This window comes from Phalangium opilio, unplaced genomic scaffold (genome assembly GCF_054372755.1).
Source record: "Phalangium opilio isolate 3A_F unplaced genomic scaffold, DU_Popi_V2 ptg000002l_1, whole genome shotgun sequence".
Lineage (NCBI taxonomy): Eukaryota > Metazoa > Arthropoda > Arachnida > Opiliones > Phalangiidae > Phalangium > Phalangium opilio.
The window spans coordinates 13,126,586-13,150,635 of NW_028324144.1; the positions used below are offsets into that span (position 1 = coordinate 13,126,586).

At 33.8% G+C, this 24,050-nt stretch overlaps 40 non-coding genes across 40 annotated transcripts; all 40 read right to left on the minus strand.

The window, feature by feature from the left end:
* Positions 1-565: 565 nt before the first annotated feature.
* TRNAG-GCC (transfer RNA glycine (anticodon GCC)) lies at positions 566-636 on the minus strand. Its single transcript has one exon. It is a non-coding gene; the product is annotated as a tRNA-Gly (tRNA).
* A 436-nt stretch (positions 637-1,072) lies between these two features.
* On the minus strand, positions 1,073-1,143 carry TRNAG-GCC (transfer RNA glycine (anticodon GCC)). The gene has a single exon. It is a non-coding gene; the product is annotated as a tRNA-Gly (tRNA).
* A 183-nt stretch (positions 1,144-1,326) lies between these two features.
* TRNAS-GCU (transfer RNA serine (anticodon GCU)) lies at positions 1,327-1,397 on the minus strand. Its single transcript has one exon. It is a non-coding gene; the product is annotated as a tRNA-Ser (tRNA).
* Positions 1,398-2,083: 686 nt separating this feature from the next.
* TRNAG-GCC (transfer RNA glycine (anticodon GCC)) lies at positions 2,084-2,154 on the minus strand. The gene has a single exon. It is a non-coding gene; the product is annotated as a tRNA-Gly (tRNA).
* Positions 2,155-3,095: 941 nt separating this feature from the next.
* TRNAG-GCC (transfer RNA glycine (anticodon GCC)) lies at positions 3,096-3,166 on the minus strand. The gene has a single exon. It is a non-coding gene; the product is annotated as a tRNA-Gly (tRNA).
* Positions 3,167-3,347: 181 nt separating this feature from the next.
* TRNAG-GCC (transfer RNA glycine (anticodon GCC)) lies at positions 3,348-3,418 on the minus strand. The gene has a single exon. It is a non-coding gene; the product is annotated as a tRNA-Gly (tRNA).
* A 687-nt stretch (positions 3,419-4,105) lies between these two features.
* On the minus strand, positions 4,106-4,176 carry TRNAG-GCC (transfer RNA glycine (anticodon GCC)). Its single transcript has one exon. It is a non-coding gene; the product is annotated as a tRNA-Gly (tRNA).
* A 938-nt stretch (positions 4,177-5,114) lies between these two features.
* Positions 5,115-5,185, minus strand: TRNAG-GCC (transfer RNA glycine (anticodon GCC)). The gene has a single exon. It is a non-coding gene; the product is annotated as a tRNA-Gly (tRNA).
* A 182-nt stretch (positions 5,186-5,367) lies between these two features.
* On the minus strand, positions 5,368-5,438 carry TRNAG-GCC (transfer RNA glycine (anticodon GCC)). The gene has a single exon. It is a non-coding gene; the product is annotated as a tRNA-Gly (tRNA).
* Positions 5,439-6,379: 941 nt separating this feature from the next.
* On the minus strand, positions 6,380-6,450 carry TRNAG-GCC (transfer RNA glycine (anticodon GCC)). The gene has a single exon. It is a non-coding gene; the product is annotated as a tRNA-Gly (tRNA).
* A 181-nt stretch (positions 6,451-6,631) lies between these two features.
* Positions 6,632-6,702, minus strand: TRNAG-GCC (transfer RNA glycine (anticodon GCC)). The gene has a single exon. It is a non-coding gene; the product is annotated as a tRNA-Gly (tRNA).
* A 1,699-nt stretch (positions 6,703-8,401) lies between these two features.
* Positions 8,402-8,472, minus strand: TRNAG-GCC (transfer RNA glycine (anticodon GCC)). Its single transcript has one exon. It is a non-coding gene; the product is annotated as a tRNA-Gly (tRNA).
* A 689-nt stretch (positions 8,473-9,161) lies between these two features.
* Positions 9,162-9,232, minus strand: TRNAG-GCC (transfer RNA glycine (anticodon GCC)). The gene has a single exon. It is a non-coding gene; the product is annotated as a tRNA-Gly (tRNA).
* A 435-nt stretch (positions 9,233-9,667) lies between these two features.
* Positions 9,668-9,738, minus strand: TRNAG-GCC (transfer RNA glycine (anticodon GCC)). Its single transcript has one exon. It is a non-coding gene; the product is annotated as a tRNA-Gly (tRNA).
* Positions 9,739-10,677: 939 nt separating this feature from the next.
* Positions 10,678-10,748, minus strand: TRNAG-GCC (transfer RNA glycine (anticodon GCC)). Its single transcript has one exon. It is a non-coding gene; the product is annotated as a tRNA-Gly (tRNA).
* Positions 10,749-10,930: 182 nt separating this feature from the next.
* TRNAG-GCC (transfer RNA glycine (anticodon GCC)) lies at positions 10,931-11,001 on the minus strand. Its single transcript has one exon. It is a non-coding gene; the product is annotated as a tRNA-Gly (tRNA).
* A 183-nt stretch (positions 11,002-11,184) lies between these two features.
* On the minus strand, positions 11,185-11,255 carry TRNAG-GCC (transfer RNA glycine (anticodon GCC)). Its single transcript has one exon. It is a non-coding gene; the product is annotated as a tRNA-Gly (tRNA).
* Positions 11,256-11,690: 435 nt separating this feature from the next.
* Positions 11,691-11,761, minus strand: TRNAG-GCC (transfer RNA glycine (anticodon GCC)). The gene has a single exon. It is a non-coding gene; the product is annotated as a tRNA-Gly (tRNA).
* A 182-nt stretch (positions 11,762-11,943) lies between these two features.
* Positions 11,944-12,014, minus strand: TRNAG-GCC (transfer RNA glycine (anticodon GCC)). The gene has a single exon. It is a non-coding gene; the product is annotated as a tRNA-Gly (tRNA).
* A 183-nt stretch (positions 12,015-12,197) lies between these two features.
* On the minus strand, positions 12,198-12,268 carry TRNAG-GCC (transfer RNA glycine (anticodon GCC)). The gene has a single exon. It is a non-coding gene; the product is annotated as a tRNA-Gly (tRNA).
* Positions 12,269-12,705: 437 nt separating this feature from the next.
* Positions 12,706-12,776, minus strand: TRNAG-GCC (transfer RNA glycine (anticodon GCC)). The gene has a single exon. It is a non-coding gene; the product is annotated as a tRNA-Gly (tRNA).
* Positions 12,777-13,212: 436 nt separating this feature from the next.
* TRNAG-GCC (transfer RNA glycine (anticodon GCC)) lies at positions 13,213-13,283 on the minus strand. The gene has a single exon. It is a non-coding gene; the product is annotated as a tRNA-Gly (tRNA).
* A 689-nt stretch (positions 13,284-13,972) lies between these two features.
* TRNAG-GCC (transfer RNA glycine (anticodon GCC)) lies at positions 13,973-14,043 on the minus strand. Its single transcript has one exon. It is a non-coding gene; the product is annotated as a tRNA-Gly (tRNA).
* Positions 14,044-14,224: 181 nt separating this feature from the next.
* TRNAG-GCC (transfer RNA glycine (anticodon GCC)) lies at positions 14,225-14,295 on the minus strand. Its single transcript has one exon. It is a non-coding gene; the product is annotated as a tRNA-Gly (tRNA).
* A 182-nt stretch (positions 14,296-14,477) lies between these two features.
* On the minus strand, positions 14,478-14,548 carry TRNAG-GCC (transfer RNA glycine (anticodon GCC)). Its single transcript has one exon. It is a non-coding gene; the product is annotated as a tRNA-Gly (tRNA).
* A 435-nt stretch (positions 14,549-14,983) lies between these two features.
* TRNAG-GCC (transfer RNA glycine (anticodon GCC)) lies at positions 14,984-15,054 on the minus strand. The gene has a single exon. It is a non-coding gene; the product is annotated as a tRNA-Gly (tRNA).
* A 689-nt stretch (positions 15,055-15,743) lies between these two features.
* Positions 15,744-15,814, minus strand: TRNAG-GCC (transfer RNA glycine (anticodon GCC)). The gene has a single exon. It is a non-coding gene; the product is annotated as a tRNA-Gly (tRNA).
* Positions 15,815-16,502: 688 nt separating this feature from the next.
* On the minus strand, positions 16,503-16,573 carry TRNAG-GCC (transfer RNA glycine (anticodon GCC)). Its single transcript has one exon. It is a non-coding gene; the product is annotated as a tRNA-Gly (tRNA).
* Positions 16,574-17,262: 689 nt separating this feature from the next.
* On the minus strand, positions 17,263-17,333 carry TRNAG-GCC (transfer RNA glycine (anticodon GCC)). Its single transcript has one exon. It is a non-coding gene; the product is annotated as a tRNA-Gly (tRNA).
* A 1,195-nt stretch (positions 17,334-18,528) lies between these two features.
* Positions 18,529-18,599, minus strand: TRNAG-GCC (transfer RNA glycine (anticodon GCC)). The gene has a single exon. It is a non-coding gene; the product is annotated as a tRNA-Gly (tRNA).
* Positions 18,600-19,034: 435 nt separating this feature from the next.
* Positions 19,035-19,105, minus strand: TRNAS-GCU (transfer RNA serine (anticodon GCU)). Its single transcript has one exon. It is a non-coding gene; the product is annotated as a tRNA-Ser (tRNA).
* Positions 19,106-19,541: 436 nt separating this feature from the next.
* On the minus strand, positions 19,542-19,612 carry TRNAG-GCC (transfer RNA glycine (anticodon GCC)). The gene has a single exon. It is a non-coding gene; the product is annotated as a tRNA-Gly (tRNA).
* Positions 19,613-19,793: 181 nt separating this feature from the next.
* TRNAG-GCC (transfer RNA glycine (anticodon GCC)) lies at positions 19,794-19,864 on the minus strand. Its single transcript has one exon. It is a non-coding gene; the product is annotated as a tRNA-Gly (tRNA).
* Positions 19,865-20,047: 183 nt separating this feature from the next.
* TRNAG-GCC (transfer RNA glycine (anticodon GCC)) lies at positions 20,048-20,118 on the minus strand. Its single transcript has one exon. It is a non-coding gene; the product is annotated as a tRNA-Gly (tRNA).
* A 689-nt stretch (positions 20,119-20,807) lies between these two features.
* Positions 20,808-20,878, minus strand: TRNAG-GCC (transfer RNA glycine (anticodon GCC)). The gene has a single exon. It is a non-coding gene; the product is annotated as a tRNA-Gly (tRNA).
* Positions 20,879-21,059: 181 nt separating this feature from the next.
* On the minus strand, positions 21,060-21,130 carry TRNAG-GCC (transfer RNA glycine (anticodon GCC)). Its single transcript has one exon. It is a non-coding gene; the product is annotated as a tRNA-Gly (tRNA).
* A 182-nt stretch (positions 21,131-21,312) lies between these two features.
* On the minus strand, positions 21,313-21,383 carry TRNAG-GCC (transfer RNA glycine (anticodon GCC)). Its single transcript has one exon. It is a non-coding gene; the product is annotated as a tRNA-Gly (tRNA).
* Positions 21,384-21,818: 435 nt separating this feature from the next.
* On the minus strand, positions 21,819-21,889 carry TRNAG-GCC (transfer RNA glycine (anticodon GCC)). The gene has a single exon. It is a non-coding gene; the product is annotated as a tRNA-Gly (tRNA).
* A 1,195-nt stretch (positions 21,890-23,084) lies between these two features.
* TRNAG-GCC (transfer RNA glycine (anticodon GCC)) lies at positions 23,085-23,155 on the minus strand. The gene has a single exon. It is a non-coding gene; the product is annotated as a tRNA-Gly (tRNA).
* Positions 23,156-23,590: 435 nt separating this feature from the next.
* Positions 23,591-23,661, minus strand: TRNAS-GCU (transfer RNA serine (anticodon GCU)). Its single transcript has one exon. It is a non-coding gene; the product is annotated as a tRNA-Ser (tRNA).
* Positions 23,662-24,050: the final 389 nt, after the last annotated feature.

The window sequence follows — 24,050 nt, forward strand, 5'->3', positions numbered from 1 at the left end:
TCATTTTACATAATTTTCGTAAACACAATATCGTTATGCATTAAATGACGACCAAAACATACATCGGCCGGGAATCGAACCCGGATCTCCCGTGTGGCAGGCGAGAATTCTACTATTGAACCACAGAGGCTCTGCAAAGAGTAGAATATGGAAAAATGGTATTTCACCTGAATATTTGATAATCAAACCAAACATTTCTTTGAATTATTATCTCAGATAATATTTTTAGAAGAATTTATCAATTTAACAATTATCATTTTACATAATTTTCGTAAACACAATATCGTTATGCATTAAATGACGACCAAAACATTCATCGGCCGGGAATCGAACCCGGATGTCCCACGTGGCAGGCGAGAATTCTACCATTGAACCACCGAGGATCTGCAAGGAGTAGGATATGGAAAAATGGTATTTCACCTGAATATTTGATAATCAAACCAATCATTTCTTTGAATTATTATCTAAAATAATATTTTTAGAAGGATTTATCAATTTAACAATTATCATTTTACATAATTTTCGTAAACACAATATCGTTAAGCATTAATTGACGACAAAAACATGCATCGGCCGGGAATCGAACCCGGATCTCGCGCGTGGCAGGCGAGAATTCTACCATTGAACCACCGAGGCTCTGCAAAGAATACAATATGGAAAAAATGGTATTTCACGTGAATATTTGATAATCAAACCAAACATTTCTTTGAATTATTATCTCAAATAATATTTTTAGAAGGATTTATCAATTTAACAATTATCATTTTACATAATTTTCGTAAACACAATATCGTTATGCATTAAATGACGACCAAAACATTCATCGGCCGGAAATCGAACCCGGATGTCCCACGTGCCAGGCGAGAATTCTACCATTGAACCACCGAGGATCTGCAAAGAGTAGGATATGGAAAAATGGTATTTCACCTGAATATTTGATAATCAAACCAATCATTTCTTTGAATTATTATCTAAAATAATATTTTTAGAAGGATTTATCAAATTAACAATTATCATTTTACATAATTTTCGTAAACACAATATCGTTATGCATTAATTGACGACAAAAACATGCATCGGCCGGGAATCGAACCCGGATCTCCCGCGTGGCAGGCGAGAATTCTACCATTGAACCACCGAGGCTCTGCAAAGAATACAATATGGAAAAAATGGTATTTCACGTGAATATTTGATAATCAAACCAAACATTTCTTTGAATTATTATCTCAAATAATATTTTTAGAAGGATTTATCAATTTAACAATTATCATTTTACATAATTTTCATAAACACAATATCGTTATGCATTAAATGACGACCAAAACATGCATCGGCCGGGAATCGAACCCGGACCTCCCGAATAGCAGGCGAGAATTCTACCATTGAACCACCGAGGCTCTGCAAACGGTAGAATATGGAAAAATGGTATTTCTCCTGAATATTTGATAATCAAACCAAACATTTCTTTGAATTACTATCTCAAATAATATTTTTTGAAGGATTTATCAATTTAACAATTATCATTTTACATAATTTTCGTAAACACAATATCGTTATGCATTAATGACGACCAAAAAATGCATCGGCCGGGAATCGAAACCGGATGTCCCACGTGGCAGGCGAGAATTCTACCATTGAACCACCGAGGATCTACAAAGAGTAGGATATGGAAAAATGGTATTTCACCTGAATATTTGATAATCAAACCAATCATTTCTTTGAATTATTATCTAAAATAATATTTTTAGAAGGATTTATCAATTTAACAATTATCATTTTACATAATTTTCGTAAACACAATATCGTTATGCATTAATGACGACCAAAATATGCATCGGCCGGGAATCGAACCCGGATGTCCCACGTGGCAGGCGAGAATTCTACCATTGAACCACCGAGGATCTGCAAAGAGTAGGATATGGAAAAATGGTATTTCACCTGAATATTTGATGATCAAACCAATCATTTCTTTGAATTATTATCTAAAATAATATTTTTAGAAGGATTTATCAATTTAACAATTATCATTTTACATAATTTTCGTAAACACAATATCGTTAAGCATTAATTGACGACAAAAACATGCATCGGCCGGGAATCGAACCCGGATCTCCCGCGTGGCAGGCGAGAATTCTACCATTGAACCACCGAGGCTCTGCAAAGAATACAATATGGAAAAAATGGTATTTCACGTGAATATTTGATAATCAAACCAAACATTTTTTTGAATTATTATCTCAAATAATATTTTTAGAAGGATTTATCAATTTAACAATTATCATTTTACATAATTTTCGTAAACACAATATCGTTATGCTTTAATGACGACCAAAAAATGCATAGGCCGGGAATCGAAACCGGATCTCCCGAATGGCAGGCGAGAATTCTACCATTGAACCACCGAGGCTCTGCAAACAGTAGAATATGGAAAAATTATATTTCACCTGAATATTTGATAATCAAACCAAACATTTCTTTGAATTACTATCTCAAATAATATTTTTTGAAGGATTTATCAATTTAACAATTATCATTTTACATAATTTTCGTAAACACAATATCGTTATGCATTAATTGACGACAAAAACATGCATCGGCCGGGAATCGAAACCGGATCTCCCGCGTGGCAGGCAAGAATTCTACCATTGAACCACCGAGGCTCTGCAAAGAATACAATATGGAAAAAATGGTATTTCACGTGAATATTTGATAATCAAACCAAACATTTCTTTGAATTATTATCTCAAATAATATTTTTAGAAGGATTTATCAATTTAACAATTATCATTTTACATAATTTTCGTAAACACAATATCGTTATGCTTTAATGACGACCAAAACATTCATCGGCCGGAAATCGAACCCGGATGTCCCACGTGCCAGGCGAGAATTCTACCATTGAACCACCGAGGATCTGCAAAGAGTAGGATATGGAAAAATGGTATTTCACCTGAATATTTGATAATCAAACCAATCATTTCTTTGAATTATTATCTAAAATAATATTTTTAGAAGGATTTATCAATTTAACAATTATCATTTTACATAATTTTCGTAAACACAATATCGTTATGCATTAAATGACGACCAAAACATGCATCGGCCGGGAATCGAACCCGGATCTCCCGAATGGCAGGCGAGAATTCTACCATTGAACCACCGAGGCTCTGCAAACAGTAGAATATGGAAAAATGGTATTTCACCTGAATATTTGATAATCAAACCAAACATTTCTTTGAATTACTATCTCAAATAATATTTTTTGAAGGATTTATCAATTTAACAATTATCATTTTACATAATTTTCGTAAACACAATATCGTTATGCATTAATGACGACCAAAAAATGCATCGGCCGGGAATCGAACCCGGATGTCCCACGTGGCAGGCGAGAATTCTACCATTGAACCACCGAGGCTCTGCAAAGAGAAGAATATGGAAAAATGGTATTTCACCTGAATATTTGATAATCAAACCAAAGATTTCTTTGAATTATTATCTCAGATAATATTTTTAGAAGGATTTATCAATTTAACAATTATCATTTTACATAATTTTCGTAAACACAATATCGTTATGCATTAAATGACGTCCAAAACATTCATCGGCCGGAAATCAAACCCGGATGTCCCACGTGGCAGGCGAGAATTCTACCATTGAACCACCGAGGCTCTGCAAAGAGAAGAATATGGAAAAATGCTATTTCACCTGAATATTTGATAATCAAACCAAACATTTCTTTGAATTATTATCTCAAATAATATTTTTAGAAGGATTTATCAATTTAACAATTATCATTTTACATAATTTTCGTAAACACAATATCGTTATGCTTTAATGACGACCAAAACATTCATCGGCCGGAAATCGAACCCGGATGTCCCACGTGCCAGGCGAGAATTCTACCATTGAACCACCGAGGATCTGCAAAGAGTAGGATATGGAAAAATGGTATTTCACCTGAATATTTGATAATCAAACCAATCATTTCTTTGAATTATTATCTAAAATAATATTTTTAGAAGGATTTATCAATTTAACAATTATCATTTTACATAATTTTCGTAAACACAATATCGTTATGCATTAAATGACGACCAAAACATGCATCGGCCGGGAATCGAACCCGGATCTCCCGAATGGCAGGCGAGAATTCTACCATTGAACCACCGAGGCTCTGCAAACAGTAGAATATGGAAAAATGGTATTTCACCTGAATATTTGATAATCAAACCAAACATTTCTTTGAATTACTATCTCAAATAATATTTTTTGAAGGATTTATCAATTTAACAATTATCATTTTACATAATATTCGTAAACACAATATCGTTATGCATTAATGACGACCAAAAAATGCATCGGCCGGGAATCGAAACCGGATGTCCCACGTGGCAGGCGAGAATTCTACCATTGAACCACCGAGGCTCTGCAAACAGTAGAATATGGAAAAATGGTATTTCACCTGAATATTTGATAATCAAACCAAAGATTTCTTTGAATTATTATCTCAGATAATATTTTTAGAAGGATTTATCAATTTAACAATTATCATTTTACATAATTTTCGTAAACACAATATCGTTATGCATTAAATGACGTCCAAAACATTCATCGGCCGGAAATCAAACCCGGATGTCCCACGTGGCAGGCGAGAATTCTACCATTGAACCACCGAGGCTCTGCAAAGAGAAGAATATGGAAAAATGCTATTTCACCTGAATATTTGATAATCAAACCAAACATTTCTTTGAATTATTATCTCAAATAATATTTTTAGAAGGATTTATCAATTTAACAATTATCATTTTACATAATTTTCCTAAACATAATATCGATAAACATTAATGACGACCAAAAAATGCATCGGCCGGGAATCGAAACCGGATCTCCCGCGTGGCAGGGGACAATTCTACCATTGAACCACCGAGGCTCTGCAAAGAGTAGAATATGGAAAAATGGTATTTCACCTGAATATTTGATAATCAAACCAAACATTTCTTTGAATTATTATCTCAAATAATATTTTTAGAAGGATTTATCAATTTAACAATTATCATTTTACATAATTTTCGTAAACACAATATCGTTATACATTAATGACGACCAAAAAATGCATCGGCCGGGAATCGAAACCGGATCTCTCGCGTGGCAGGCGAGAATTCTACCATTGAACCACCGAGGCTCTGCAAAGAGTACAATATGGAAAAAATGGTATTTCACCTGCATATTTGATAATCAAACCAAACATTTCTTTGAATTATTATCTCAAATATTATTTTTAGAAGGATTTATCAATTTAACAATTATCATTTTACATAATTTTCCTAAACATAATATCGTTAAACATTAATGACAACCAAAAAATGCATCGGCCGGGAATCGAAACCGGATCTCCCGCGTGGCAGGCGAGAATTCTACCATTGAACCACCGAGGCTCTGCAAAGAGTAGAATATGGAAAAAATGGTATTTCACCTGCATATTTGATAATCAAACCAAACATTTCTTTGAATTATTATCTCAAATAATATTTTTAGAAGGATTTATCAATTTAACAATTATCATTTTACATAATTTTCGTAAACACAATATCGTTATGCATTAAATGACGACCAAAACATCCATCGGCCGGGAATCGAACCCGGATGTCCCACGTGGCAGGCGAGAATTCTACCATTGAACCACCGAGGCTCTGCAAAGAGAAGAATATGGAAAAATGGTATTTCACCTGAATATTTGATAATCAAACCAAAGATTTCTTTGAATTATTATCTCAGATAATATTTTTAGAAGGATTTATCAATTTAACAATTATCATTTTACATAATTTTCGTAAACACAATATCGTTATGCATTAAATGACGTCCAAAACATTCATCGGCCGGAAATCAAACCCGGATGTCCCACGTGGCAGGCGAGAATTCTACCATTGAACCACCGAGGCTCTGCAAAGAGAAGAATATGGAAAAATGCTATTTCACCTGAATATTTGATAATCAAACCAAACATTTCTTTGAATTATTATCTCAAATAATATTTTTAGAAGGATTTATCAATTTAACAATTATCATTTTACATAATTTTCGTAAACACAATATCGTTATGCTTTAATGACGACCAAAACATTCATCGGCCGGAAATCGAACCCGGATGTCCCACGTGCCAGGCGAGAATTCTACCATTGAACCACCGAGGATCTGCAAAGAGTAGGATATGGAAAAATGGTATTTCACCTGAATATTTGATAATCAAACCAATCATTTCTTTGAATTATTATCTAAAATAATATTTTTAGAAGGATTTATCAATTTAACAATTATCATTTTACATAATTTTCGTAAACACAATATCGTTATGCATTAAATGACGACCAAAACATGCATCGGCCGGGAATCGAACCCGGATCTCCCGAATGGCAGGCGAGAATTCTACCATTGAACCACCGAGGCTCTGCAAACAGTAGAATATGGAAAAATGGTATTTCACCTGAATATTTGATAATCAAACCAAACATTTCTTTGAATTACTATCTCAAATAATATTTTTTGAAGGATTTATCAATTTAACAATTATCATATTACATAATTTTCGTAAACACAATATCGTTATGCATTAATGACGACCAAAAAATGCATCGGCCGGGAATCGAACCCGGATGTCCCACGTGGCAGGCGAGAATTCTACCATTGAACCACCGAGGCTCTGCAAAGAGAAGAATATGGAAAAATGGTATTTCACCTGAATATTTGATAATCAAACCAAAGATTTCTTTGAATTATTATCTCAGATAATATTTTTAGAAGGATTTATCAATTTAACAATTATCATTTTACATAATTTTCGTAAACACAATATCGTTATGCATTAATGACGACCAAAAAATGCATCGGCCGGGAATCGAAACCGGATGTCCCACGTGGCAGGCGAGAATTCTACCATTGAACCACCGAGGATCTGCAAAGAGTAGGATATGGAAAAATGGTATTTCACCTGAATATTTGATAATCAAACCAATCATTTCTTTGAATTATTATCTAAAATAATATTTTTAGAAGGATTTATCAATTTAACAATTATCATTTTACATAATTTTCGTAAACACAATATCGTTATGCATTAATGACGACCAAAAAATGCATCGGCCGGGAATCGAACCCGGATGTCCCACGTGGCAGGCGAGAATTCTACCATTGAAATACCGAGGATCTGCAAAGAGCAGGATATGGAAAAATGGTATTTCACCTGAATATTTGATAATCAAACCAATCATTTCTTTGAATTATTATCTAAAATAATATTTTTAGAAGGATTTATCAATTTAACAATTATCATTTTACATAATTTTCGTAAACACAATATCGTTAAGCATTAATTGACGACAAAAACATGTATCGGCCGGGAATCGAACCCGGATCTCCCGCGTGGCAGGCGAGAATTCTACCATTTAACCACCGAGGCTCTGCAAAGAATACAATATGGAAAAAATGGTATTTCACGTGAATATTTGATAATCAAACCAAACATTTCTTTGAATTATTATCTCAAATAATATTTTTAGAAGGATTTATCAATTTAACAATTATCATTTTACATAATTTTCGTAAACACAATATCGTTATGCTTTAATGACGACCAAAAAATGCATAGGCCGGGAATCGAAACCGGATCTCCCGAATGGCAGGCGAGAATTCTACCATTGAACCACCGAGGCTCTGCAAACAGTAGAATATGGAAAAATGGTATTTCACCTGAATATTTGATAATCAAACCAAACATTTCTTTGAATTACTATCTCAAATAATATTTTTTGAAGGATTTATCAATTTAACAATTATCATTTTACATAATTTTCGTAAACACAATATCGTTATGCATTAATTGACGACAAAAACATGCATCGGCCGGGAATCGAAACCGGATCTCCCGCGTGGCAGGCAAGAATTCTACCATTGAACCACCGAGGCTCTGCAAAGAATACAATATGGAAAAAATTGTATTTCACGTGAATATTTGATATTCAAACCAAACATTTCTTTGAATTATTATCTCAAATAATATTTTTAGAAGGATTTATCAATTTAACAATTATCATTTTACATAATTTTCGTAAACACAATATCGTTATGCATTAAATGACGACCAAAACATTCATCGGCCGGGAATCGAACCCGGATGTCCCACGTGGCAGGCGAGAATTCTACCATTGAACCACCGAAGCTCTGCAAAGAGTAGGATATGGAAAAATGGTATTTCACCTGAATATTTGATAATCAAACCAATCATTTCTTTGAATTATTATCTAAAATAATATTTTTAGAAGGATTTATCAATTAAACAATTATCATTTTACATAATTTTCGTAAACACAATATCGTTATGCATTAATTGACGACAAAAACATGCATCGGCCGGGAATCGAACCCGGATCTCCCGCGTGGCAGGCGAGAATTCTACCATTGAACCACCGAGGCTCTGCAAAGAATACAATATGGAAAAAATGGTATTTCACGTGAATATTTGATAATCAAACCAAACATTTCTTTGAATTATTATCTCAAATAATATTTTTAGAAGGATTTATCAATTTAACAACTATCATTTTACATAATTTTCGTAAACACAATATCGTTATGCATTAAATGACGACCAAAACATGCATCGGCCGGGAATCGAACCCGGATCTCCCGACTGGCAGGCGAGAATTCTACCATTGAACCACCGAGGCTCTGCAAACAGTAGAATATGGAAAAATGGTATTTCAGCTGAAAATTTGATAATCAAACCAAACATTTCTTTGAATTACTATCTCAAATAATATTTTTTGAAGGATTTATCAATTTAACAATTATCATTTTACATAATTTTCGTAAACACAATATCGTTATGCATTAATGACGACCGAAAAATGCATCGGCCGGGAATCGAAACCGGATCTCCCGCGTGGCAGGCAAGAATTCTACCATTGAACCACCGAGGCTCTGCAAAGAATACAATATGGAAAAAATTGTATTTCACGTGAATATTTGATATTCAAACCAAACATTTCTTTGAATTATTATCTCAAATAATATTTTTAGAAGGATTTATCAATTTAACAATTATCATTTTACATAATTTTCGTAAACACAATATCGTTATGCATTAAATGACGACCAAAACATGCATCGGCCGGGAATCGAACCCGGATCTCCCGAATGGCAGGCGAGAATTCTACCATTGAACCACCGAGGCTCTGCAAACAGTAGAATATGGAAAAATGGTATTTCACCTGAATATTTGATAATCAAACCAAACATTTCTTTGAATTACTATCTCAAATATTATTTTTAGAAGGATTTATCAATTTAACAATTATCATTTTACATAATTTTCGTAAACACAATATCGTTATGCATTAAATGACGTCCAAAACATTCATCGGCCGGAAATCAAACCCGGATGTCCCACGTGGCAGGCGAGAATTCTACCATTGAACCACCGAGGCTCTGCAAAGAGTACAATATGGAAAAAATGGTATTTCACCTGCATATTTGATAATCAAACCAAACATTTCTTTGAATTATTATCTCAAATATTATTTTTAGAAGGATTTATCAATTTAACAATTATCATTTTACATAATTTTCCTAAACATAATATCGTTAAACATTAATGACGACCAAAAAATGCATCGGCCGGGAATCGAAACCGGATCTCCCGCGTGGCAGGCGAGAATTCTACCATTGAACCACCGAGGCTCTGCAAAGAGTAGAATATGGAAAAAATGGTATTTCACCTGCATATTTGATAATCAAACCAAACATTTCTTTGAATTATTATCTCAAATAATATTTTTAGAAGGATTTATCAATTTAACAATTATCATTTACATAATTTTCGTAAACACAATATCGTTATGCATTAAATGACGACCAAAACATCCATCGGCCGGGAATCGAACCCGGATGTCCCACGTGGCAGGCGAGAATTCTACCATTGAACCACCGAGGCTCTGCAAAGGGAAGAATATGGAAAAATGGTATTTCACCTGAATATTTGATAATCAAACCAAAGATTTCTTTGAATTATTATCTCAGATAATATTTTTAGAAGGATTTATCAATTTAACAATTATCATTTTACATAATTTTCGTAAACACAATATCGTTATGCATTAAATGACGTCCAAAACATTCATCGGCCGGAAATCAAACCCGGATGTCCCACGTGGCAGGCGAGAATTCTACCATTGAACCACCGAGGCTCTGCAAAGAGAAGAATATGGAAAAATGCTATTTCACCTGAATATTTGATAATCAAACCAAACATTTCTTTGAATTATTATCTCAAATAATATTTTTAGAAGGATTTATCAATTTAACAATTATCATTTTACATAATTTTCCTAAACATAATATCGATAAACATTAATGACGACCAAAAAATGCATCGGCCGGGAATCGAAACCGGATCTCCCGCGTGGCAGGGGACAATTCTACCATTGAACCACCGAGGCTCTGCAAAGAGTAGAATATGGAAAAATGGTATTTCACCTGAATATTTGATAATCAAACCAAACATTTCTTTGAATTATTATCTCAAATAATATTTTTAGAAGGATTTATCAATTTAACAATTATCATTTTACATAATTTTCGTAAACACAATATCGTTATACATTAATGACGACCAAAAAATGCATCGGCCGGGAATCGAAACCGGATCTCCCGCGTGGCAGGCGAGAATTCTACCATTGAACCACCGAGGCTCTGGAAAGAGTACAATATGGAAAAAATGGTATTTCACCTGCATATTTGATAATCAAACCAAACATTTCTTTGAATTATTATCTCAAATATTATTTTTAGAAGGATTTATCAATTTAACAATTATCATTTTACATAATTTTCCTAAACATAATATCGTTAAACATTAATGACGACAAAAACATGCATCGCCCGGGAATCGAACCCGGATCTCCCGCGTGGCAGGCGAGAATTCTACCATTGAACCACCGAGGCTCTGCAAAGAATACAATATGGAAAAAATGGTATTTCACGTGAATATTTGATAATCAAACCAAACATTTCTTTGATTTATTATCTCAAATAATATTTTTAGAAGGATTTATCAATTTAACAATTATCATTTTACATAATTTTCGTAAACACAATATCGTTATGCATTAATTGACGACAAAAACATGCATTGGCCGGGAATCGAACCCGGTTCTCCCGCGTGGCAGGCGAGAATTCTACCATTGAACCACCGAGGCTCTGCAAAGAATACAATATGGAAAAAGTGGTATTTCACGTGAATATTTGATAATCAAACCAAACATTTCTTTGAATTATTATCTCAAATAATATTTTTAGAAGGATTTATCAATTTAACAATTATCATTTTACATAATTTTCGTAAACACAATATCGTTATGCATTAAATGACGACCAAAACATTCATCGGCCGGAAATCGAACCCGGATGTCCCACGTGGCAGGGGACAATTCTACCATTGAACCACCGAGGCTCTGCAAAGAGTAGAATATGGAAAAATGGTATTTCACCTGAATATTTGATAATCAAACCAAACATTTCTTTGAATTATTATCTCAAATAATATTTTTAGAAGGATTTATCAATTTAACAATTATCATTTTACATAATTTTCGTAAACACAATATCGTTATACATTAATGACGACCAAAAAATGCATCGGCCGGGAATCGAAACCGGATCTCCCGCGTGGCAGGCGAGAATTCTACCATTGAACCACCGAGGCTCTGCAAAGAGTACAATATGGAAAAAATGGTATTTCACCTGCATATTTGATAATCAAACCAAACATTTCTTTGAATTATTATCTCAAATATTATTTTTAGAAGGATTTATCAATTTAACAATTATCATTTTACATAATTTTCCTAAACATAATATCGTTAAACATTAATGACGACAAAAACATGCATCGCCCGGGAATCGAACCCGGATCTCCCGCGTGGCAGGCGAGAATTCTACCATTGAACCACCGAGGCTCTGCAAAGAATACAATATGGAAAAAATGGTATTTCACGTGAATATTTGATAATCAAACCAAACATTTCTTTGATTTATTATCTCAAATAATATTTTTAGAAGGATTTATCAATTTAACAATTATCATTTTACATAATTTTCGTAAACACAATATCGTTATGCATTAATTGACGACAAAAACATGCATTGGCCGGGAATCGAACCCGGATCTCCCGCGTGGCAGGCGAGAATTCTACCATTGAACCACCGAGGCTCTGCAAAGAATACAATATGGAAAAAGTGGTATTTCACGTGAATATTTGATAATCAAACCAAACATTTCTTTGAATTATTATCTCAAATAATATTTTTAGAAGGATTTATTAATTTAACAATTATCATTTTACATAATTTTCGTAAACACAATATCGTTATGCATTAAATGACGACCAAAACATTCATCGGCCGGAAATCGAACCCGGATGTCCCACGTGGCAGGCGAGAATTCTACCATTGAACCACCGAGGCTCTTTAAAGAATACAATATGGAAAAAATGGTATTTCACGTGAATATTTGATAATCAAACCAAACATTTCTTTGAATTATTATCTCAAATAATATTTTTAGAAGGATTTATCAATTTAACAATTATCATTTTACATAATTTTCGTAAACACAATATCGTTATGCATTAATTGACGACAAAAACATGCATCGGCCGGGAATCGAACCCGGATCTCCCGCGTGGCAGGCAAGAATTCTACCATTGAACCACCGAGGCTCTGCAAAGAATACAATATGGAAAAAATGGTATTTCACGTGAATATTTGATAATCAAACCAAACATTTCTTTGAATTATTATCTCAAATAATATTTTTAGAAGAATTTATCAATTTAACAATTATCATTTTACATAATTTTCGTAAACACAATATCGTTATGCATGAAATGACGACCAAAACATTCATCGGCCGGGAATCGAACCCGGATGTCCCACGTGGCAGGCGAGAATTCCACCATTGAACCACCGAGGCTCTGCAAAGAGTAGGATATGGAAAAATGGTATTTCACCTGAATATTTGATAATCAAACCAATCATTTCTTTGAATTATTATCTAAAATAATATTTTTAGAAGGATTTATCAATTTAACAATTATCATTTTACATAATTTTCGTAAACACAATATCGTTATGCATTAATTGACGACAAAAACATGCATCGGCCGGGAATCGAACCCGGATCTCCCGCGTGGCAGGCGAGACTTCTACCATTGAACCACCGAGGCTCTGCAAAGAATACAATATGGAAAAAATGGTATTTCACGTGAATATTTGATAATCAAACCAAACATTTCTTTGAATTATTATCTCAAATAATATTTTTAGAAGGATTTATCAATTTAACAATTATCATTTTACATAATTTTCGTAAACACAATATCGTTATGCATTAAATGACGACCAAAACATTCATCGGCCGGGAATCAAACCCGGATGTCCCACGTGGCAGGCGAGAATTCTACCATTGAACCACCGAGGCTCTGCAAAGAGAAGAAAATGGAAAAATGCTATTTCACCTGAATATTTGATAATCAAACCAAACATTTCTTTGAATTATTATCTCAAATAATATTTTTAGAAGGATTTATCAATTTAACAATTATCATTTTACATAATTTTCCTAAACATAATATCGTTAAACATTAATGACGACCATAAAATGCATCGGCCGGGAATCGAAACCGGATCTCCCGCGTGGCAGGTGAGAATTCTACTGTTGAACCACCGAGGCTCTGCAAAGAGTACAATATGGAAAAAATGGTATTTCACCTGAATATTTGATAATCAAACCAAACATTTCTTTGAATTATTATCTCAGATAATATTTTTAGAAGGATTTATCAATTTAACAATTATCATTTTACATAATTTTCGTAAACACAATATCGTTATGCATTAAATGACGACAAAAACATGCATCGGCCGGGAATCGAACCCGGATCTCCCGAGTGGCAGGCGAGAATTCTGCCATTGAACCACCGAGGCTCTGCAAAGAGTAGAATATGGAAAAATGGTATTTCACCTGAATATTTGATAATCAAACCAAACATTTCTTTGAATTATTACCTCAAATAATATTTTTAGAAGGATTTATCAATTTAACAATTATCATTTTACATAATTTTCGTAAACACAATATTGTTATACATTAATGACGACCAAAAAATGCATCGGCCGGTAATCGAAACCGGATCTCCCGCGTGGCAGGCGAGAATTCTACCATTGAACCACCGAGGCTCTGCAAAGAGTACAATATGGAAAAAATGGTATTTCACCTGCATATTTGATAATCAAACCAAACATTTCTTTGAATTATTATCTCAAATAATATTTTTAGAAGGATTTATCAATTTAACAATTATCATTTTACATAATTTTCCTAAATATAATATCGTTAAACATTAATGACGACCAAAAAATGCATCGGCCGGGAATCGAAACCAGATCTCCCGCGTGGCAGGCGAGAATTCTACCATTGAACCACCGAGGCTCTGCAAAGAGTACAATATGGAAAAAATGGTATTTCACCTGAATATTTGATAATCAAACCAAACATTTCTTTGAATTATTATCTCAGATAATATTTTTAGAAGGATTTATCAATTTAACAATTATCATTTTACATAATTTTCGTAAACACAATATCGTTATGCATTAAATGACGACCAAAACATCCATCGGCCGGGAATCGAACCCGGATGTCCCACGTGGCAGGCGAGAATTCTACCATTGAACCACCGAGGCTCTGCAAAGAGTAGAATATGGAAAAATGGTACTTCACCTGAATATTTGATAATCAAACCAAACATTTCTTTGAATTATTATCTCAAATAATATTTTTAGAAGGATTTATCAATTTAAGAATTATCATTTTACATAATTTTCGTAAACACAATATCGTTATGCATTAATGACGACCAAAAAATGCATCGGCCGGGAATCGAAACCGGATCTCCCGCGTGGCAGGCGAGAATTCTACCATTGAACCACCGAGGCTCTGCAAAGAGTACAATATGGAAAAAATGGTATTTCACCTGCATATTTGATAATCAAACCAAACATTTCTTTGAATTATTATCTCAAATAATATTTTGAGAAGGATTTATCAATTTAACAATTATCATTTTACATAATTTTCGTAAACACAATATCGTTATGCATTAAATGACGACCAAAACATCCATCGGCCGGTAATCGAACCCGGATCTCCCGAGTGGCAGGCGAGAATTCTACCATTGAACCACCGAGGCTCTGCAAAGAGTACAATATGGAAAAAATGGTATTTCACCTGAATATTTGATAATCAAACCAAACATTTCTTTGAATTATTATCTCAGATAATATTTTTAGAAGGATTTATCAATTTAACAATTATCATTTTACATAATTTTCGTAAACACAATATCGTTATGCATTAAATGACGACCAAAACATCCATCGGCCGGGAATCGAACCCGGATGTCCCACGTGGCAGGCGAGAATTCTACCATTGAACCACCGAGGCTCTGCAAAGAGTAGAATATGGAAAAATGGTACTTCACCTGAATATTTGATAATCAAACCAAACATTTCTTTGAATTATTATCTCAAATAATATTTTTAGAAGGATTTATCAATTTAAGAATTATCATTTTACATAATTTTCGTAAACACAATATCGTTATGCATTAATGACGACCAAAAAATGCATCGGCCGGGAATCGAAACCGGATCTCCCGCGTGGCAGGCGAGAATTCTACCATTGAACCACCGAGGCTCTGCAAAGAGTACAATATGGAAAAAATGGTATTTCACTTGCATATTTGATAATCAAACCAAACATTTCTTTCAATTATTATCTCAAATAATATTTTGAGAAGGATTTATCAATTTAACAATTATCATTTTACATAATTTTCGTAAACACAATATCGTTATGCATTAAATGACGACCAAAACATCCATCGGCCGGTAATCGAACCCGGATCTCCCGAGTGGCAGGCGAGAATTCTACCATTGAACCACCGAGGCTCTGCATAGAGTAGAATATGGAAAAATGGTATTTCACCTGAATATTTGATAATCAAACCAAACATTTCTTTGAATTATTATCTCAAATAATATTTTTAGAAGGATTTATCAATTTAACAATTATCATTTTACATAATTTTCGTAAACACAATATCGTTATGCATTAAATGACGACCAAAACATCCATCGGCCGGGAATCGAACCCGGATGTCCCACGTGGCAGGCGAGAATTCTACCATTGAACCACCGAGGCTCTGCAAAGAGTAGAATATGGAAAAATGGTACTTCACCTGAATATTTGATAATCAAACCAAACATTTCTTTGAATTATTATCTCAAATAATATTTTTAGAAGGATTTATCAATTTAAGAATTATCATTTTACATAATTTTCGTAAACACAATATCGTTATGCATTAATGACGACCAAAAAATGCATCGGCCGGGAATCGAAACCGGATCTCCCGCGTGGCAGGCGAGAATTCTACCATTGAACCACCGAGGCTCTGCAAAGAGTACAATATGGAAAAAATGGTATTTCACCTGCATATTTGATAATCAAACCAAACATTTCTTTGAATTATTATCTCAAATAATATTTTGAGAAGGATTTATCAATTTAACAATTATCATTTTACATAATTTTCGTAAACACAATATCGTTATGCATTAAATGACGACCAAAACATCCATCGGCCGGTAATCGAACCCGGATCTCCCGAGTGGCAGGCGAGAATTCTACCATTGAACCACCGAGGCTCTGCAAAGAGTACAATATGGAAAAAATGGTATTTCACCTGAATATTTGATAATCAAACCAAACATTTCTTTGAATTATTATCTCAGATAATATTTTTAGAAGGATTTATCAATTTAACAATTATCATTTTACATAATTTTCGTAAACACAATATCGTTATGCATTAAATGACGACCAAAACATCCATCGGCCGGGAATCGAACCCGGATGTCCCACGTGGCAGGCGAGAATTCTACCATTGAACCACCGAGGCTCTGCAAAGAGTAGAATATGGAAAAATGGTACTTCACCTGAATATTTGATAATCAAACCAAACATTTCTTTGAATTATTATCTCAAATAATATTTTTAGAAGGATTTATCAATTTAAGAATTATCATTTTACATAATTTTCGTAAACACAATATCGTTATGCATTAATGACGACCAAAAAATGCATCGGCCGGGAATCGAAACCGGATCTCCCGCGTGGCAGGCGAGAATTCTACCATTGAACCACCGAGGCTCTGCAAAGAGTACAATATGGAAAAAATGGTATTTCACCTGCATATTTGATAATCAAACCAAACATTTCTTTGAATTATTATCTCAAATAATATTTTGAGAAGGATTTATCAATTTAACAATTATCATTTTACATAATTTTCGTAAACACAATATCGTTATGCATTAAATGACGACCAAAACATCCATCGGCCGGTAATCGAACCCGGATCTCCCGAGTGGCAGGCGAGAATTCTACCATTGAACCACCGAGGCTCTGCATAGAGTAGAATATGGAAAAATGGTATTTCACCTGAATATTTGATAATCAAACCAAACATTTCTTTGAATTATTATCTCAAATAATATTTTTAGAAGGATTTATCAATTTAACAATTATCATTTTACATAATTTTCGTAAACACAATATCGTTATGCATTAAATGACGACCAAAACATTCATCGGCCGGGAATCGAACCCGGATGTCCCACGTGGCAGGCGAGAGTTCTACCATTGAACCACCGAGGCTCTGCATAGAGAAGAATATGGAAAAATGGTATTTCACGTGAATATTTGATAATCAAACCAAACATTTCTTTGAATTATTATCTCAAATAATATTTTGAGAAGGATTTATCAATTTAACAATTATCATTTTACATAATTTTCGTAAACACAATTTCGTTATGCATTAAATGACGACCAAAACATCCATCGGCCGGTAATCGAACCCGGATCTCCCGAGTGGCAGGCGAGAATTCTACCATTGAACCACCGAGGCTCTGCATAGAGTAGAATATGGAAAAATGGTATTTCACCTGAATATTTGATAATCAAACCAAACATTTCTTTGAATTATTATCTCAAATAATATTTTTAGAAGGATTTATCAATTTAACAATTATCATTTTACATAATTTTCGTAAACACAATATCGTTATGCATTAAATGACGACCAAAACATTCATCGGCCGGGAATCGAACCCGGATGTCCCACGTGGCAGGCGAGAGTTCTACCATTGAACCACCGAGGCTCTGCATAGAGAAGAATATGGAAAAATGGTATTTCACGTGAATATTTGATAATCAGACCAAACATTTCTTTGAATTATTATCTAAAATAATATTTTTAGAAGGATTTATCAATTTAACAATTATCATTTTTCATAATTTTCGTAAACACAACATCGTTATGCATTAAATGACGACCAAAACGTGCATCGGCCGGGAATCGAACCCGGATCTCCCGCGTGGCAGGCGAGAATTCTACCATTGAACCACCGAGGCTCTGCATAGAGTAGAATATGGAAAAATGGTATTTCACCTGAATATTTGATAATCAAACCAAACATTTCTTTGAATTATTATCTCAAATAATATTTTTAGAAGGATTTATCAATTTAACAATTATCATTTTACATAATTTTCGTACACACAATATCGTTATGCATTAAATGACGACCAAAACATCCATCGGCCGGTAATCGAACCCGGATCTCCCGAGTGGCAGGCGAGAATTCTACCATTGAACCACCGAGGCTCTGAATAGAGTAGAATATGGAAAAATGGTATTTCACGTGAATATTTGATAATCAAACCAAACATTTCTTTGAATTATTATCTAAAATAATATTTTTAGAAGGATTTATCAATTTAACAATTATCATTTTTCATAATTTTCGTAAACACTTCATCGTTATGCATTAAATGACGACCAAAACATGCATCGGCCGGGAATCGAAACCGGATCTCCCGCGTAGCAGGCGAGAATTCTACCATTGAACCACCGAGGCTCTGCAAAGAGTACAATATGGAAAAAATGGTATTTCACGTGAATATTTGATAATCAAACCAAACATTTCTTTGAATTATTATCTAAAATAATATTTTTAGAAGGATTTATCAATTTAACAATTATCATTTTACATAATTTTCCTAAACATAATATCGTTAAACATTAATGACGACCATAAAATGCATCGGCCGGGAATCGAAACCGGATCTCCCGCGTGGCAGGTGAGAATTCTACCATTGAACCACCGAGGCTCTGCAAAGAGTACAATATGGAAAAAATGGTATTTCACCTGAATATTTGATAATCAAACCAAACATTTCTTTGAATTATTATCTCAGATAATATTTTTAGAAGGATTTATCAATTTAACAATTATCATTTTACATAATTTTCGTAAACACAATATCGTTATGCATTAAATGACGACAAAAACATGCATCGGCCGGGAATCGAACCCGGATCTCCCGAGTGGCAGGCGAGAATTCTGCCATTGAACCACCGAGGCTCTGCAAAGAGTAGAATATGGAAAAATGGTATTTCACCTGAATATTTGATAATCAAACCAAACATTTCTTTGAATTATTATCTCAAATAATATTTTTAGAAGGATTTATCAATTTAATAATTATCATTTTACATAATTTTCGTAAACACAATATTGTTATACATTAATGACGACCAAAAAATGCATCGGCCGGTAATCGAAACCGGATCTCCCGCGTGGCAGGCGAGAATTCTACCATTGAACCACCGAGGCTCTGCAAAGAGTACAATATGGAAAAAATGGTATTTCACCTGAATATTTGATAATCAAACCAAACATTTCTTTGAATTATTATCTCAGATAATATTTTTAGAAGGATTTATCAATTTAACAATTATCATTTTACATAATTTTCGTAAACACAATATCGTTATGCATTAATTGACGACAAAAACATGCATCGGCCGGGAATCGAACCCGGATCTCCCGCGTGGCAGGCGAGACTTCTACCATTGAACCACCGAGGCTCTGCAAAGAATACAATATGGAAAAAATGGTATTTCACGTGAATATTTGATAATCAAACCAAACATTTCTTTGAATTATTATCTCAAATAATATTTTTAGAAGGATTTATCAATTTAACAATTATCATTTTACATAATTTTCGTAAACACAATATCGTTATGCATTAAATGACGACCAAAACATTCATCGGCCGGGAATCAAACCCGGATGTCCCACGTGGCAGGCGAGAATTCTACCATTGAACCACCGAGGCTCTGCAAAGAGAAGAAAATGGAAAAATGCTATTTCACCTGAATATTTGATAATCAAACCAAACATTTCTTTGAATTATTATCTCAAATAATATTTTTAGAAGGATTTATCAATTTAACAATTATCATTTTACATAATTTTCCTAAACATAATATCGTTAAACATTAATGACGACCATAAAATGCATCGGCCGGGAATCGAAACCGGATCTCCCGCGTGGCAGGTGAGAATTCTACTGTTGAACCACCGAGGCTCTGCAAAGAGTACAATATGGAAAAAATGGTATTTCACCTGAATATTTGATAATCAAACCAAACATTTCTTTGAATTATTATCTCAGATAATATTTTTAGAAGGATTTATCAATTTAACAATTATCATTTTACATAATTTTCGTAAACACAATATCGTTATGCATTAAATGACGACAAAAACATGCATCGGCCGGGAATCGAACCCGGATCTCCCGAGTGGCAGGCGAGAATTCTGCCATTGAACCACCGAGGCTCTGCAAAGAGTAGAATATGGAAAAATGGTATTTCACCTGAATATTTGATAATCAAACCAAACATTTCTTTGAATTATTATCTCAAATAATATTTTTAGAAGGATTTATCAATTTAACAATTATCATTTTACATAATTTTCGTAAACACAATATTGTTATACATTAATGACGACCAAAAAATGCATCGGCCGGTAATCGAAACCGGATCTCCCGCTTGGCAGGCGAGAATTCTACCATTGAACCACCGAGGCTCTGCAAAGAGTACAATATGGAAAAAATGGTATTTCACCTGCATATTTGATAATCAAACCAAACATTTCTTTGAATTATTATCTCAAATAATATTTTTAGAAGGATTTATCAATTTAACAATTATCATTTTACATAATTTTCCTAAATATAATATCGTTAAACATTAATGACGACCAAAAAATGCATCGGCCGGGAATCGAAACCAGATCTCCCGCGTGGCAGGCGAGAATTCTACCATTGAACCACCGAGGCTCTGCAAAGAGTACAATATGGAAAAAATGGTATTTCACCTGAATATTTGATAATCAAACCAAACATTTCTTTGAATTATTATCTCAGATAATATTTTTAGAAGGATTTATCAATTTAACAATTATCATTTTACATAATTTTCGTAAACACAATATCGTTATGCATTAAATGACGACCAAAACATCCATCGGCCGGGAATCGAACCCGGATGTCCCACGTGGCAGGCGAGAATTCTACCATTGAACCACCGAGGCTCTGCAAAGAGTAGAATATGGAAAAATGGTACTTCACCTGAATATTTGATAATCAAACCAAACATTTCTTTGAATTATTATCTCAAATAATATTTTTAGAAGGATTTATCAATTTAAGAATTATCATTTTACATAATTTTCGTAAACACAATATCGTTATGCATTAATGACGACCAAAAAATGCATCGGCCGGGAATCGAAACCGGATCTCCCGCGTGGCAGGCGAGAATTCTACCATTGAACCACCGAGGCTCTGCAAAGAGTACAATATGGAAAAAATGGTATTTCACCTGCATATTTGATAATCAAACCAAACATTTCTTTGAATTATTATCTCAAATAATATTTTGAGAAGGATTTATCAATTTAACAATTATCATTTTACATAATTTTCGTAAACACAATATCGTTATGCATTAAATGACGACCAAAACATCCATCGGCCGGTAATCGAACCCGGATCTCCCGAGTGGCAGGCGAGAATTCTACCATTGAACCACCGAGGCTCTGCATAGAGTAGAATATGGAAAAATGGTATTTCACCTGAATATTTGATAATCAAACCAAACATTTCTTTGAATTATTATCTCAAATAATATTTTTAGAAGGATTTATCAATTTAACAATTATCATTTTACATAATTTTCGTAAACACAATATCGTTATGCATTAAATGACGACCAAAACATTCATCGGCCGGGAATCGAACCCGGATGTCCCACGTGGCACGCGAGAGTTCTACCATTGAACCACCGAGGCTCTGCATAGAGAAGAATATGGAAAAATGGTATTTCACGTGAATATTTGATAATCAAACCAAACATTTCTTTGAATTATTATCTCAAATAATATTTTGAGAAGGATTTATCAATTTAACAATTATCATTTTACATAATTTTCGTAAACACAATTTCGTTATGCATTAAATGACGACCAAAACATCCATCGGCCGGTAATCGAACCCGGATCTCCCGAGTGGCAGGCGAGAATTCTACCATTGAACCACCGAGGCTCTGCATAGAGTAGAATATGGAAAAATGTTATTTCACCTGAATATTTGATAATCAAACCAAACATTTCTTTGAATTATTATCTCAAATAATATTTTTAGAAGGATTTATCAATTTAACAATTATCATTTTACATAATTTTCGTAAACACAATATCGTTATGCATTAAATGACGACCAAAACATTCATCGGCCGGGAATCGAACCCGGATGTCCCACGTGGCAGGCGAGAGTTCTACCATTGAACCACCGAGGCTCTGCATAGAGAAGAATATGGAAAAATGGTATTTCACGTGAATATTTGATAATCAGACCAAACATTTCTTTGAATTATTATCTAAAATAATATTTTTAGAAGGATTTATCAATTTAACAATTATCATTTTTCATAATTTTCGTAAACACAACATCGTTATGCATTAAATGACGACCAAAACGTGCATCGGCCGGGAATCGAACCCGGATCTCCCGCGTGGCAGGCGAGAATTCTACCATTGAACCACCGAGGCTCTGCATAGAGTAGAATATGGAAAAATGGTATTTCACCTGAATATTTGATAATCAAACCAAACATTTCTTTGAATTATTATCTCAAATAATATTTTTAGAAGGATTTATCAATTTAACAATTATCATTTTACATAATTTTCGTACACACAATATCGTTATGCATTAAATGACGACCAAAACATCCATCGGCCGGTAATCGAACCCGGATCTCCCGAGTGGCAGGCGAGAATTCTACCATTGAACCACCGAGGCTCTGAATAGAGTAGAATATGGAAAAATGGTATTTCACGTGAATATTTGATAATCAAACCAAACATTTCTTTGAATTATTATCTAAAATAATATTTTTAGAAGGATTTATCAATTTAACAATTATCATTTTTCATAATTTTCGTAAACACTTCATCGTTATGCATTAAATGACGACCAAAACATGCATCGGCCGGGAATCGAAACCGGATCTCCCGCGTAGCAGGCGAGAATTCTACCATTGAACCACCGAGGCTCTGCAAAGAGTACAATATGGAAAAAATGGTATTTCACGTGAATATTTGATAATCAAACCAAACATTTCTTTGAATTATTATCTAAAATAATATTTTTAGAAGGATTTATCAATTTAACAATTATCATTTTACATAATTTTCCTAAACATAATATCGTTAAACATTAATGACGACCATAAAATGCATCGGCCGGGAATCGAAACCGGATCTCCCGCGTGGCAGGTGAGAATTCTACCATTGAACCACCGAGGCTCTGCAAAGAGTACAATATGGAAAAAATGGTATTTCACCTGAATATTTGATAAACAAACCAAACATTTCTTTGAATTATTATCTCAGATAATATTTTTAGAAGGATTTATCAATTTAACAATTATCATTTTACATA